Source organism: Capricornis sumatraensis, chromosome 6, assembly GCF_032405125.1.
Source record: "Capricornis sumatraensis isolate serow.1 chromosome 6, serow.2, whole genome shotgun sequence".
NCBI lineage: Eukaryota > Metazoa > Chordata > Mammalia > Artiodactyla > Bovidae > Capricornis > Capricornis sumatraensis.
Genome location: NC_091074.1, coordinates 18,313,943 through 18,326,629, shown reverse-complemented (window position 1 = coordinate 18,326,629; position 12,687 = coordinate 18,313,943). Strand labels below are relative to the sequence as shown.

The window sequence follows — 12,687 nt, the reverse complement described above, 5'->3', positions numbered from 1 at the left end:
TCAGATTGATTATATTCTTTGCAGCCAAAGATGGAGAAGCTCTATACAGTCAGCAAAAACAAGACCGGGAGCTGACTGTGGCTCAGATCATGAACTCCTTATTACCAAATTCAGACTTAAATTGAAGAAAATAGGGAAAGCCACTAGACCATTCAGGTATGACCTAAATCAAATCCCTTATGATTATACAGTGGAAGTGAGAAATAGATTTACGGGACTAGATCTGATATATACAGTGCCTGATGAACTATGGAATGAGGTTCATGACATTGTGCAGCAGACAGGGATCAAGACCATCCCCATGGAAAAGAAATGCAAAAAAGCAAAATGGCTGTCTGAGGAGGCCTTACAAATAGCTGTGAAAAGAAGAGAAGCGATAAGCAAAGGAGAAAAGTAAAGTTATAAGCATCTGAATGCAGAGTTCCAAAGAATAGCAAGAAGAGATAAGAAAGCCTTCCTCAGCGATCAATGCAAAGAAATAGAGGAAAACAACAGAATGGGAAAGACTAGAGATCTCTTCAAGAAAATTAGAGATACCAAGGGAACATTTCATGCAAAGATGGGCTTGATAAAGGACAGAAATGGTCTGGACCTAACAGAAGCAGAAGATATTAAGAAGAGATGGCAAGAATACACAGAAGAACTGTACAAGAAAGATCTTCATGACCAAGATCATCACGATGGTGTGACTACTCACCTAGAGCCAGACATCCTGGAATGTGAAGTCAAGTGGGCCTTAGAAAGCATCACTACGAACAAAGCTAGTGGAGGTGATGGAATTCCAGTGGAGCTATTTCAAATCCCGAAAGACACTGCTGTGAAAGTGCTGCACTCAATATGCCAACAAATTTGGAAAACTCAGCAGTGGCCACAGGACTGGAAAAGGTCAGTTTTCATTCCAATCCCAAAGAAAGGCAATGCCAAAGAATGCTTAAACTACCACACAATTGCACTCATCTCACACGCTAGTAAAGTAATGCTCAAAATTCTCCAAGTCAGGTTTCAGCAATACGTGAACCGTGAACTTCCAGATATTCAAGCTGGTTTTAGAAAAGGCAGAGGAACCAAATTGCCAACATCCACTGGATCATGGAAGAAGCAAGAGTGTTTCAGAAAAACATCTATTTCTGTTTATTGACTATGCCAAAGCCTTTGACTGTGTGGATCACAATAAACTGGAAAATTCTGAGAGAGATGGGAATACCAGACCAGCTGACCTGCCTCTTGAGAAACCTATACGCAGGTCAGGAAGCAACAGTTAGAACTGGACATGGAACAACAGACTGGCTCCAAATAGGAAAAGGAGTACGTCAAGGCTGTATTTTGTCACCCTGCTTGTTTAACTTATATGCAGTATACATCATGAGAAACCCTGAGCTGGAAGAAGCACAAGCTTTAATCAAGATTGCCGGGAGAAATATCAATAACCTCCGATATGCAGATGACACCACCCTTATGGCAGAAAATGAAGAGGAACTAAAAAGCCTCATGAGGAAAGTGAAAGAGGAGAGTGAGAAAGTTGGGTTAAGGCTCAACATTGAGAAAACTAAGATCATGGCATCTGGTCCCATCACTTCATGGAAAGTAGATGGGGAAACAGTGGAAACTGTCAGACTTTATTTTTCTGGGCTCCAAAATCACTGCAGATGGTGATTGCAGCCATGAAATTAAAATACGCTTACTTCTTGGAAGAAAAGTTATGACCAACCTAGATAGCATATTGAAAAGCAGAGACATTACTTTGCCAACAAAGGTCCGTCTAGTCAGGGCTATGGTTTTTCCTGTGGTCATGTATGGATCTGAGAGTTGGACTGTGAAGAAAACTGAGTGCCGAAGAATTGATGCTTTTGAACTGTGGTGTTGAAGAAGACTCTTGAGAGTCCCTTGGACTGCAAGGAGATCCAACCAGTTTATTCTAAAGGAGATCAACCCTGGGTGTTCTTTGGAAGGACTGATGCTAAAGCTGAAACTCCAATACTTTGGCCACCTCATGCGAAGAGTTGACTTATTGGAAAAGACTCTGATGCTGGGAGGGATTGGAGGTAGGAAGAAAAGGGGACGACCGAGGATGAGATGGCTGGATGGCATCACAGACTCGATGGACGTGAGTCTGAGTGAACTCCGGGAGTTGGTGATGGACAGGGAGGCCTGGTATGCTGCAGTTCATGGGGTCACAAAGAGTCGGACACGACTTAGCGACTGAACTGAACTGAAAGATAGCACCTGAGTTTTAACAAAAACCTGCAGCTTAGAAAGCCAAATCCTTAGAAGGATATAGAACAGATCATTACCATTACCTCAAGCTCTCATGTACCTTGCTAGTCAGTCCATGTCTATACCATCCCCTGTAAGCAACTACTGTTTAGCATCCTTCCTAGATAATTACTTTGTATATTCTAGAACTTCATACAAATAAAGTCATACGTTGTATAAATCTTACTTTGCTTGAGTTAAGATTGCTCTTTCTTGTTCTGTTTTCAAGACTCAATGTTTGTGTGTTCATTAATAGTTCTTTCCTTTTTCTTGTCTTCTATTGTATAGATTACTGTATTTTGCTTATCTGTTCTTCTATTTATAGACATTTTAAACCATAGCTGCTCTATTTGCTCTTTGTCTTTAGTCAGTTTCCAGTGTGGTCAACAGGACAGTTTCTATTCATTCTCCTCAGCACTTATGCCAAATCTATGTCACTCACTTCAAACCTATATTTCATTTCACGTTCATTCCATATTTGACCCTTACTCCCCTCAACCTCAGTCTGTCCTCCTTTCCTGAAAATCACTTTGGCATTTTGTGCAAACTGTTGTGGTCTGCTACATCTCAGACCAGTCCTTCTCAGTTTCCTTTCTTGCATCGTCTTCTTCCTGGTGCTTCTTAGCAGTCTGTTTCTGTTCTTTTTGATTCTACATGCTTCCCCTGGACAATTTCATCTCACTGATTTTAACTGTTACTCACATGCTGATGACTCCTAAATCCAAATCTATAGCCTTGGCATCTTTCTGGTAAGTTCCAAATCTGTGTAACAAGCAGCCATTGGATATCCTAACCTGAATTTGTTTCAAGTACCTCAACTTCAACATATCTAAAATTGATTTTACTCCTTGCTCACTTTTTTTTAAAATTCCTGGAAGGCATATTCCTCCTTCATTGACCTAAGCTCCCACATCCAGTCAGTTGTAGATTCTGTTGCTTTTATTTAACTAATTTCGTAGCTGTCTCATTCTCACTGCCTTATCTGGTTTTAGTTATGTTTCATCAGATATCTCTGCTCTCAATTTTGTACAGCTCAAATGTCTTCCATACTCCTTCTAGTCATCTTTCTAATTAACTTGTATGTGTGGTGAGCTCTTAGTCATGTACAACTCATTGAGACCCCATGGACTATATATATAGCCCACCAGGCTCCTCTGTCCATGGAATTTTCCAGGCAAGAATATTGGAGTGGGTTGCCATTTCCTTCTCCAGGGGATCTTTCTGACCCCAGGATCAAACCCATGTTTCTTGAGTCTCCTGCATTAGCAGGCAGGTTCTTAACCAGTTGAGCCACCAGGGAAGCTGTTAACTTGGGTAAGGGCTATATGAATATGTTTAGTCAACAGTTATCAATTCAGCAAATATTTAGTCAACAGTCATCCATTCAGCAAATATTAATTGGATGTCTTCCATGTGCTAGACACTATTCCAGATAGTGAAGATGAGTAGTGAACAAAACATGGTCTGTTCTTATGGATCTGCAGTTCTAGTGATGGTTGTAATGGTAGGATATAAATAAATAGATAATGTCAGATAGCAGTGAATGCCAATAAGAAAGAATAGAGCTAGGTGACGTGATACACTGTGGAGACATGAGGGAAGTCCTTTTTAATCAGGAGACAGTGGAATAGGGATGTGACTGAAATGAGAGAACAAATGATACCGATATCTAGGGAAGATCAGTCCAGGCAGAAGAAGCAGAGCAACACGTGCAGAGCCTCTGAAGTGGACGCGTGCTGGTTATATTCACACAACAGCAGGGATGCCACAGAGGCTAGAGCCCTGTGAGTAAGGGAGAAGGGAAGGAAATATGATCAGAAAGCACTGGGGTTGGGGAATGTCTTTAGAGCTCCTTTTGGAATTTGGATTTGATTCTGAGTGAGTTAGAAGATTTTGAGCTGAAGAGACATGATCATGAGCACAGGGGTGGCATGTCTTTAAAGGATCACTCTGGTTCTTATGTACAAATGGAGATGAACTGGAAGCCACTCCAGAAATCCAAGGATGAGGTACTAATAGCTCAAACTGGGTGAATGCTGTGGAGGACGTGGAAAGTGGTCAGATTTTAGATACGTTGCAAAGTCGAATGACAGAAAGTGCTGGTTTCATTTTCTATTATTTTCTCCCATTCTGAGGGCTGTCTTTTCACCTTGCTTATTGTTTCCTTTGCTGTGCAAAAGCTTTCACTTTAATCAGGTCCCACTTGTTTACTTTGTTTTTATTTCCATTACTCTAGGAGGAGGGTAATAGAGGATCGTGCTTTATGTCATCGAGTGTTCTGCCTGTTTTCCTCTAAGAATTTTAATAGTTTCTGGTCTTACATTTAGGTCTTTAATCCATTTTGAGTTTATCTTTGTGTAGGTGTTAGGAAGTGTTCTAATTTCACTCTTTCACATGTAGCTGTCCAGTTTTCCCAGCACCATTTATGGAAGAGCCTATCTTTGCCCCATTGTAAATTCTTGCCTCCTTTGTCAAAAATAAGGTACCCATAGGTGCATGGGTTTATTTCTGGGCTTTCTATCTTGTTCTGTTGGTCTATATTTCTGTTTTTGTGCCAGTACCATACTATCTTGATGACTGTAGCTTTGTAGTATAATCTGAAGTCAGGAAGGTTGCTTCTTCCAGTTCCATTCTTTCTCAAGACTGCTTTGACTATTTGGGATCTTTTGGGTTTCCATATGAATTGTGAATTTTTTTGTTCTAGTTCTGTGAAAAATGCCATTGGTAATTTGATAGGGATCACATTGAATCTGTAGATTGCATTTGGTAGTATAGTCATTTTCACAATTTTGATGCTTCCTACCCAGAAACATGGAATATCTCTCCATCTGTTTATGTCATCTTTGATTTCTTTCATCAGTGTCTTGTAATTTTCTGTGTACATTTCTTTTGTCTCCTTAGGTAAGTTTATTCCTAGATATTTAATTTTTTTTGTTGCAGTGGTGAATGGGATTGATTCCTTAATTTCTCTTTATGAGTTTTCATTGTTAGTTTATAGAAATGACAGTGATTTCTGTGTATTGATTTTGTATCCTGCAACTTTGCTAAATTCGCTGATTAGCTCTACTCATTTTCTGATACTGTCTTTAGGGTTTTCTATGTACAGTATCATGTCATCTGCTAACAGTGAGAGCTTTACTTCTTTTCTGATCTGAATTCCTTTTGGTTTTTTTCTTCTCTGATTGCTATAGCTAGGGCTTCCAGAACTATGTTGAATATAGTGGTGAAATCTTAGGGGGAATGCTTTCAGTTTTTCACCATTGAGAATAATGTTTGCTGTAGGCTTATCATATATGCCCTTTACTATGTTGAGGAAGGTTCCTTCTGTGCCCATTTTTTGAAGAGTTTTAATCATAAATGGGTGCTAAATTTTGTCAAAGGCTTTTTCTGCATCCACTGAGATGATATGATCTTTTTTTCAATTTGTTAATATGGTATATCACATTGATTGATTTGCATATATTGAAGAATCCTTGCATTCCTGGTATGAACCCAACTTGATCATGGTGTATGAGCTTTTTGATGTGTTGCTGAGTTCTGTTAGCTAAAATTTTGTTGAGGATTTTTTGCATCTATGTTCATCAGTGAGATTGGCCTGTAGTTTTCTTTTTTTGTGTTGTCTTTGTCTGATTTTGGTATCAGGTTGATGGTGGCCTTGTAGAATGAGTTTGGAACTGTTCCTTCCTCTGCAATTTTTTGAAAGAGTTTTAGAAGGCTAGGCATTAGATGTTCATCATGAGAAACACTGGGCTGGAAGAAGCACAAGCTGGAATCAAAATTGCTGGGAGAAATATCAATAACCTCAGATATTCAGATGACACCACCCTTATGGCAGAAAGTGAAGAGGAACTAAAAAGCCTCTTGATGAAAGTGAAAGAAAGAGGAGAGTGAAAAAGTTGGCTTAAAGCTCAACATTCAGAAAACGAAGATCGTGGCATCTGGTCCCATCAATTCATTGGAAATAGTGGAAACAGTGTCAGACTTTATTTTTGGGGGCTCCAAAACCACTGCACATGGTGACTGCAGCCATGAAATTAAAAGATGCTTACTCCCTGGAAGGAAAGTTATGACCAACCTAGATAGCATATTCAAAAGCTGAGACATTACCTTGCCAACAAAGGTCTGTCTAGTCAAGGCTATGGTTTTTCCTGTGGTCATGTATGGATGTGAGAGTTGGACTGTGAAGAAAGCTGAGTGCCAAAGAATTGATGCTTTTGAACTGTGTATTGGAGAAGACTCTTGAGAGTCCCTTGGACTGCAAGGAGATCCAACCAGTTTATTCTAAAGGAGATCATTCCTGGGTGTTCATTGGAAGGACTGATGCTGAGGCTGAAACTCCAATACTTTGGCCACCTCATGCGAAGAGTTGACTCATTGGAAAAGACCCTGATGGTGGGAGGGATTGAGGGCAGGAGGAGAAGGGCACAACAGAGGATGAGATGGCTGGATGGCATCACGGACTCGATGGATGTGAGTCTGAGTGAACTCCGGGAGTTGGTGATGGACAGGGAGGCCTGGCGTGCTGAGATTCATAGGGTCGCAGAGTCCGACACGACTGAGCGACTGGACTGAACGGAACTGAACTGAAATAATTGATAGAATTCTCCTTTGAAGCCGTCTGGTCCTGGGCTTTTGTTTTTTGGGAGATTTTTGATCACAGGTTCAATTTCAGTGCTTGCAATTGGGTTGTTCATAATTTCTATTTCTTCCTGGTTCAGTCTTGGAAGATTGAACTTTTCTAAGAATCTGTCAATTTCTTGCAGGTTATCCATTTTATTGCCATATAGTTATTCATAATAGTCTCATAATTGTTTGTATTTCTGCATTGTCTGTTTTAACCTCTCCTTTTCATTTCTAATTTTGTTGATTTGATTCTTCTCTCTTTCTTTCTTGATGAGTCTGGCAAAAGGTTTGTCAATTTTGTTTATCTTCTCAAAGAACCAGCTTGTAGTTTTATTAATCTTTATTATTGTTTCTTTCATTTCTTTTTCATTTATTTCTGCTCAGATCTTTATGATTTCTTTCCTTCTACTAATTTTGGGGTTTTTTGTTCTTTTTTCTTCAGTTGTTTTGGGTGTAAAGTTAGGTCGTCTATTCCATGTTTTTCTTGTTTCTTGAGGTAGGGTTGTATTGTCATAAACTTCCCTCGTAGAGCTGCTTTTGCTGCCTCCCAAAGGTTTTGAGTTGTCGTGTTTTCATTGTTATTTGTTTCTATGAATTTTTTAATTTCCCTTTTAACTTCTTCAGTAACCTGTTGGTTATTTAGAAACATGTTGTTTAATCTCCATGTGTTTGTGTTTCTTAGAGTTTTTTTCTTGTAATTGATACCTAGTCTCATAGCTTTGTGGTCGGAGAAGATGCCTGACACGATTTCGGTTTTCTTAAATTTACTGAGGTTTGATTTGTAACAGAAGATGTGGTGTAGCCTGGAGAATGTTCCATGTACCCTTGAGAAGGAGGTGCATTCTTCTGCATTTGGATGGAATGTCCTGGAGATATCAATGAGATCCATCTCATCTAATGTGTCATTTAAGACTTGTGTTTCCTTATTAATTTTCTGCTTTGATGATCTGTCCATTGGTGTGAGTGGGTTGTTAAAGTTTCCTACTATTATTGTGTTACTGTCAGTTTCTCTTTTTATGTCTGTTAGTGTTTGTCTTATGTATTGAGGTGCTCCTATGTTGGATGCATAGATATTTATAATTGTTATGTCTTCTTCTTGGACTGATCCCTTGATCTAATACTATGTAGTGTCCTTCCTTATCTCTTGTAATTTTCTTTATTTTAAGGTCTACTTTGTCTGATATGACGATTGCTACTCCAGCTTTCTTTTACTTCTCATTTGCATGCAATATATTTTTCCATCCTCTCACTTTCAGTCTATATGTGTCTTTAGGTCTGAAGTGGATTTCTAGTAGACAAGCATATATATGGGTCTTGCTTTTGTATCCATTCAGCCAGTCTGTGTCTTTTGGTTGGAGCATTTAATCCATTTACATTTAAAGTAATTATTGATATATATGTTCCTATTGCCATTTTCTTCTTTGTTTGAGGTTGATTTTTTCGATCTTTTTTCTTCTGTTACATTTCTTGAGTGTATAAGTCCCTTTAACATTTGTTGTAAAGCTGGTTTGGTGGTACTGAATTCTCTTAACTTGCTTGTCTGAAAAGCTTTCTATTTCTCCATCAATTTTGAATGAGATCCTTGCCAGGTACAGTAATCTTGGCTGTAGATTTTTCCCTTTCAGTACTTTAAATATATCATGCCATTCCCTTCTGGCTTGCAGAGTTTCTGCTAAAAGATCAGCTGTTAAGTGTATGGGGTTTCCCTTTTATGTTACTTGTTGCTTCTCCCTTGCTGCTTTTAGTATTCTTTCTTTGTGGTTAGTCTTTGTTAGTTTGATTAGTGTGTCTTGGCGTGTTTCTCCTTGCATTTATCCTGTATGGGACTCTTTGAGCCTCTTGGACTTGATTGACTATTTCCTTTTCCACGTTGGGGAAGGTTTCATCTATAATATCTTCAAAAATTTTCTCATACCCTTTCTTTTTCTCTTATTCTTCTGGGGCTCCTGTAATTTGAATGTTGGTGCATTTGCTACTGGCCCAGAGGTCTCTGAGACTGTCCTCAGTTCTTTTCATTCTTTTAATTCTTCTAGGTCTCTGTTAATTGATTCTTGCATTTTCTCCATTTTGTTTTCAAGGTTTTTGATTATCTTTACTATCATTGTTCTGAATTGTATTTCAGGTAGTTTGTCTATTTCCTCTTTATTTATTTGGAATTCTGTTTCTAGTTTGCTTCTTCATTTGTGTAGTATTACTCTGCCTTTTCATAATTTTTTTAACTTGTTGTGTTTGGAGTCTCCATTTCCCAGGCTTCAAGCAAAGTTGGAATTCTTTCCTTGAAGAAAGTTGAATTCTTTCTTTTGGTTTCTGCCCTCCAAAAGACTGATGCTAAAGCTGAAACTCCAGTACTTTGGCCACTTCATGTGAAGAGTTGACTCATTGGAAAAGACTCTGATGCTGGGAGGGATTGGGGGCAGGAGGAGAAGGGGACGACCGAGGATGAGCTGTCTGGATGACATCACTGACTCGATGGACATGAGTTTCAGTGAACTCTGGGAGTTGGTAATGAACAGGGAGGCCTGGCGTGCTGCGATTCATGGGGTCGCAAAGAGTCAGACACAACTGAGCGGCTGAACTGAACTGAAGGCTGGTCCAGTGGTTTCCGTAAGCTTCGTGTAGAGTGAGATTTGTGCTGAGTTTTTGTTTGTTTTTCCTCTGATGGGTAAGGCTGAGTGAGGTGGTAATCCTATCTGCTGCTGATTGAATTCGTATTTTTGTTCTGTTTGTTGCTTAGATGAGGCGTCCTGCACAGGATGCTACTGGTGGTTGGGTGACGCTGGGTCTTGTGTTCAAGTGGTTTCCTTTGTGTGAGTTCTCACTATTTGATACTCCCTAGGGTTGGTTCTCTGGTGGTCTAGGGTCTTGGAGTCAATGCTCCCACTCCAGAGGTTCAGGGCTTGATCTCTGGTCAGAAACAAAGATTCCACAAGTGGTGTGTTATGGCATTAAGTGAGATTAAAACAAATATCCAAAAATGAGAAACCAACGATGAACCCCAGACAAATGGCAGTTACAAAATCAGGCAAATAATAATTAAAATAATGGAATATACACATATACACCCATGAGCAAAGTCAAAACAGTCCAACAAAAATACAGTAGATTGATCCGGCAAACAAAGGAAATCAAAAGTTATATTTACCAGTTAAGAACAAAACTAACTAAAGCACAAACTGGAAAACAAAACTAAAGCAAGGTGCCAAGTGGGGAATAAAGCAGTGAAAGCAAAACTAACAAATATGTTGAGAGGAAAGGAAGGAAAGAAAAGAAATAATGGATATGCAAATTTAAATAGAGATTTTATAACATTGAAGATTAACTGCAAGGGGAAAAAAACAGGAAAGGTGAAGAAAGGGCTAAATGTACAAAAATACAATGAGTTTTAAAAAATTAAAATTATAAAAAGAAAAGAGAAAAAAAAAAGGAAGAAGAAAGAAAAAAGGAAAACTCCAAGGGACTGCAAAAGCCCAATGTAGAGGCAGAGGTTTATAACAACATTAAAAAGTGTGACTGAATATACACATATATACCCATAGGCAAAACCAGAAAAGTCCAACAAAAATAAAGTACAATAGATTGACCCAGTGAACAAAAGAAACCAAAAATTATATCTACCAGAACAAAACTAGCCAAAGCACAAACTGGAAAACAAAACTAAAGCAAGGTGCCCACTGGGGAATAAAGCATTGAAAATAAAACTAACGAATATGTTGAGAGGAAGGGAGAGAAAGATACAAAAGGAAGAATAGATATGCACAGTCAGATAGAGGTAGATAAAGAAGATTTATATACGTTAAAGATTAACTGCAAGGGGAAAGGAACCGTAGGAAAAGCAAACAAAGGAGTAAATGTAGAAAAAATAAAAATAAGTTTAAAAAATTAAAAATTAAAATTTAAAAAAGAGAAAAGAAAAAAGGAAAACTCCACAGAACTGCAAAAGCCCAATGCAGAGGCAGAGGTTTATAACAACAATAAAAAATGTAACTAAGGAAAAAATAAAGCTCAAAAGCTTAATTGATTCCATAGTGCCAATAAAATTGACAGCTACAACAGAGGGGAAAAAGCGGGGGGGGAGGAAAAAAAATCCAAAAGAATCTACAGAACATGTCAAAAAATAAGAATAATAAATGTATTTCTTGAGTCATTGCTGTCAGTGTCCTTTCCCTCGCTGGGAGTCATAGTCCACGTTACCTCCCTAGGATGCCCTCCAACACTGCTGATCTCTGGACCTGCTGTGTGAGCACCTCAGATCCTAATCTGGTCCTACTCTTGTATGTTCTTGCCTCCAGTGTCCACAGCTATCAGAACTAGTGATTTTTCTTTTGTGGGAGCTCTCAATGGCCTTTTATATATTCCATAGACACAGAGTCTGCCTAGTTGATCGTGTGGATTTAATCTGCAGCTTGTACAGCTGGTGGTAAGGTTTTAGGTCTTCTTCCTTAGCCACACTGCCACTGGGTTTCAACTGTGGTTTTATTTCCACCTATACATGTGGGTCCTCCACTGGGGTTTGCTCCTGCAGCTGCCCTGGAGGACTTGGGTTTGCCCCTGTGAGGGCCAGGAGTGGAGGTGATGCAGCTGCTTGGGTTGCAGGGGTTCTGGCAGCACCAGGTACTTAGGGGAGTTGGTGGCTAGGGCAGCAGGAAATACAGTGCTCTAGAAGGGTATGGCCACCAGTATTGGCCAGTATGCTCCAGTGTTCTTGCCTGGGGAGCCCCACTCCCTGACAGAGAAGCCTGGCAGGCCACAGTCTACAGGGCAGCAAAGAGTTGGACATGACTGAAGCGACCCTGTGGGCATAGATGCAAGACTTTTTTTGCCTGTGGCAGCTCTGCCCCAGTGAGAATTGAGCGTGAAGGTGGCGCAGCTGCTTGGCTTGCAGGGACCCTGGCAGCGCCAAATGTGCAAGGACACGGACTGCCTCCGCTATAGGAGTTATGTCCCTATCAGAGTCTTTTTTCGAGCCTCTTGTAGCTGGCAATCAAAAAGCCTCTTTGGCCAGTCTGTCTCTGTAGCTCCACCTGTTCAGGCACTTAGAGGGCTACCTTGCCTGGGGTCCTTCTCTGTTGTTCGGTGTATCAGGCACATAGAGGGGGCCCCCTGGCTGGGATCCTAGTTTGTAAGTTGGCGCCTCTGGCACTTAAAGTGGCACCCTGGGTGGGGTCCTACTCTGTAGTTAAGTGTGTCAGGCGTTTGATGGGCCAGCCTCTCTATTGTTGAGCTGCTGATGCTGGCATGTGGGGAGAGAGAGGCTATGGTGATGGCTGCAGCCCCTACCTGTGAGTCAGCAATATCGCCTTGCTTCCATGGCTGCCTAGCTTTCCTCCACAGGCATTTCCCACCATGATCTCCTCCCTCATTTGCCCTCAGTCTGTCTCTTCTCCCTCACATCCCCTTAATCCATCTCTCTGCAGTCAACAGCAGCTTTCGCCCTGGGATTGCTTCACAATCCCTAAGCTCCACCTCCCAGCTGCTGCGCCTTCCAGGGGACCAGCATTCCTTCCCCGGGGTATGTATGGCTGCTGCAAGGACTGTCTGATTCTCATTCCATTTAGGCTGCCACAGATCAACTGTTTCACTCTCAGCCTTAAACGTTTCTCCTCTGACTCAGACAATTGCCCCCATGTAGGGATCAGACCCCTGCTTCAGTTCCCCCACCAGCCGAGGGCAGGTCCAGTCCTACTAACACTCCTGTTTTTCCCTGTAGTTCCTTCATCCTACCAAGTTTTGTGTGGTTCTATATATTCTTTTCCACTGGTCAGGTACTCTTGTCCACTGTTAGCTGGTGTTCTTCATGCACTTCCGTGTCTG

The 12,687-nt window shown here is 40.5% G+C and overlaps 1 protein-coding gene across 2 annotated transcripts in view; it reads left to right on the top strand.

The window, feature by feature from the left end:
* Positions 1–12,687, top strand: part of FZD3 (frizzled class receptor 3) — an 83,291-nt gene that overhangs the window by 27,424 nt on the left and 43,180 nt on the right. The window lies entirely within an intron of this gene.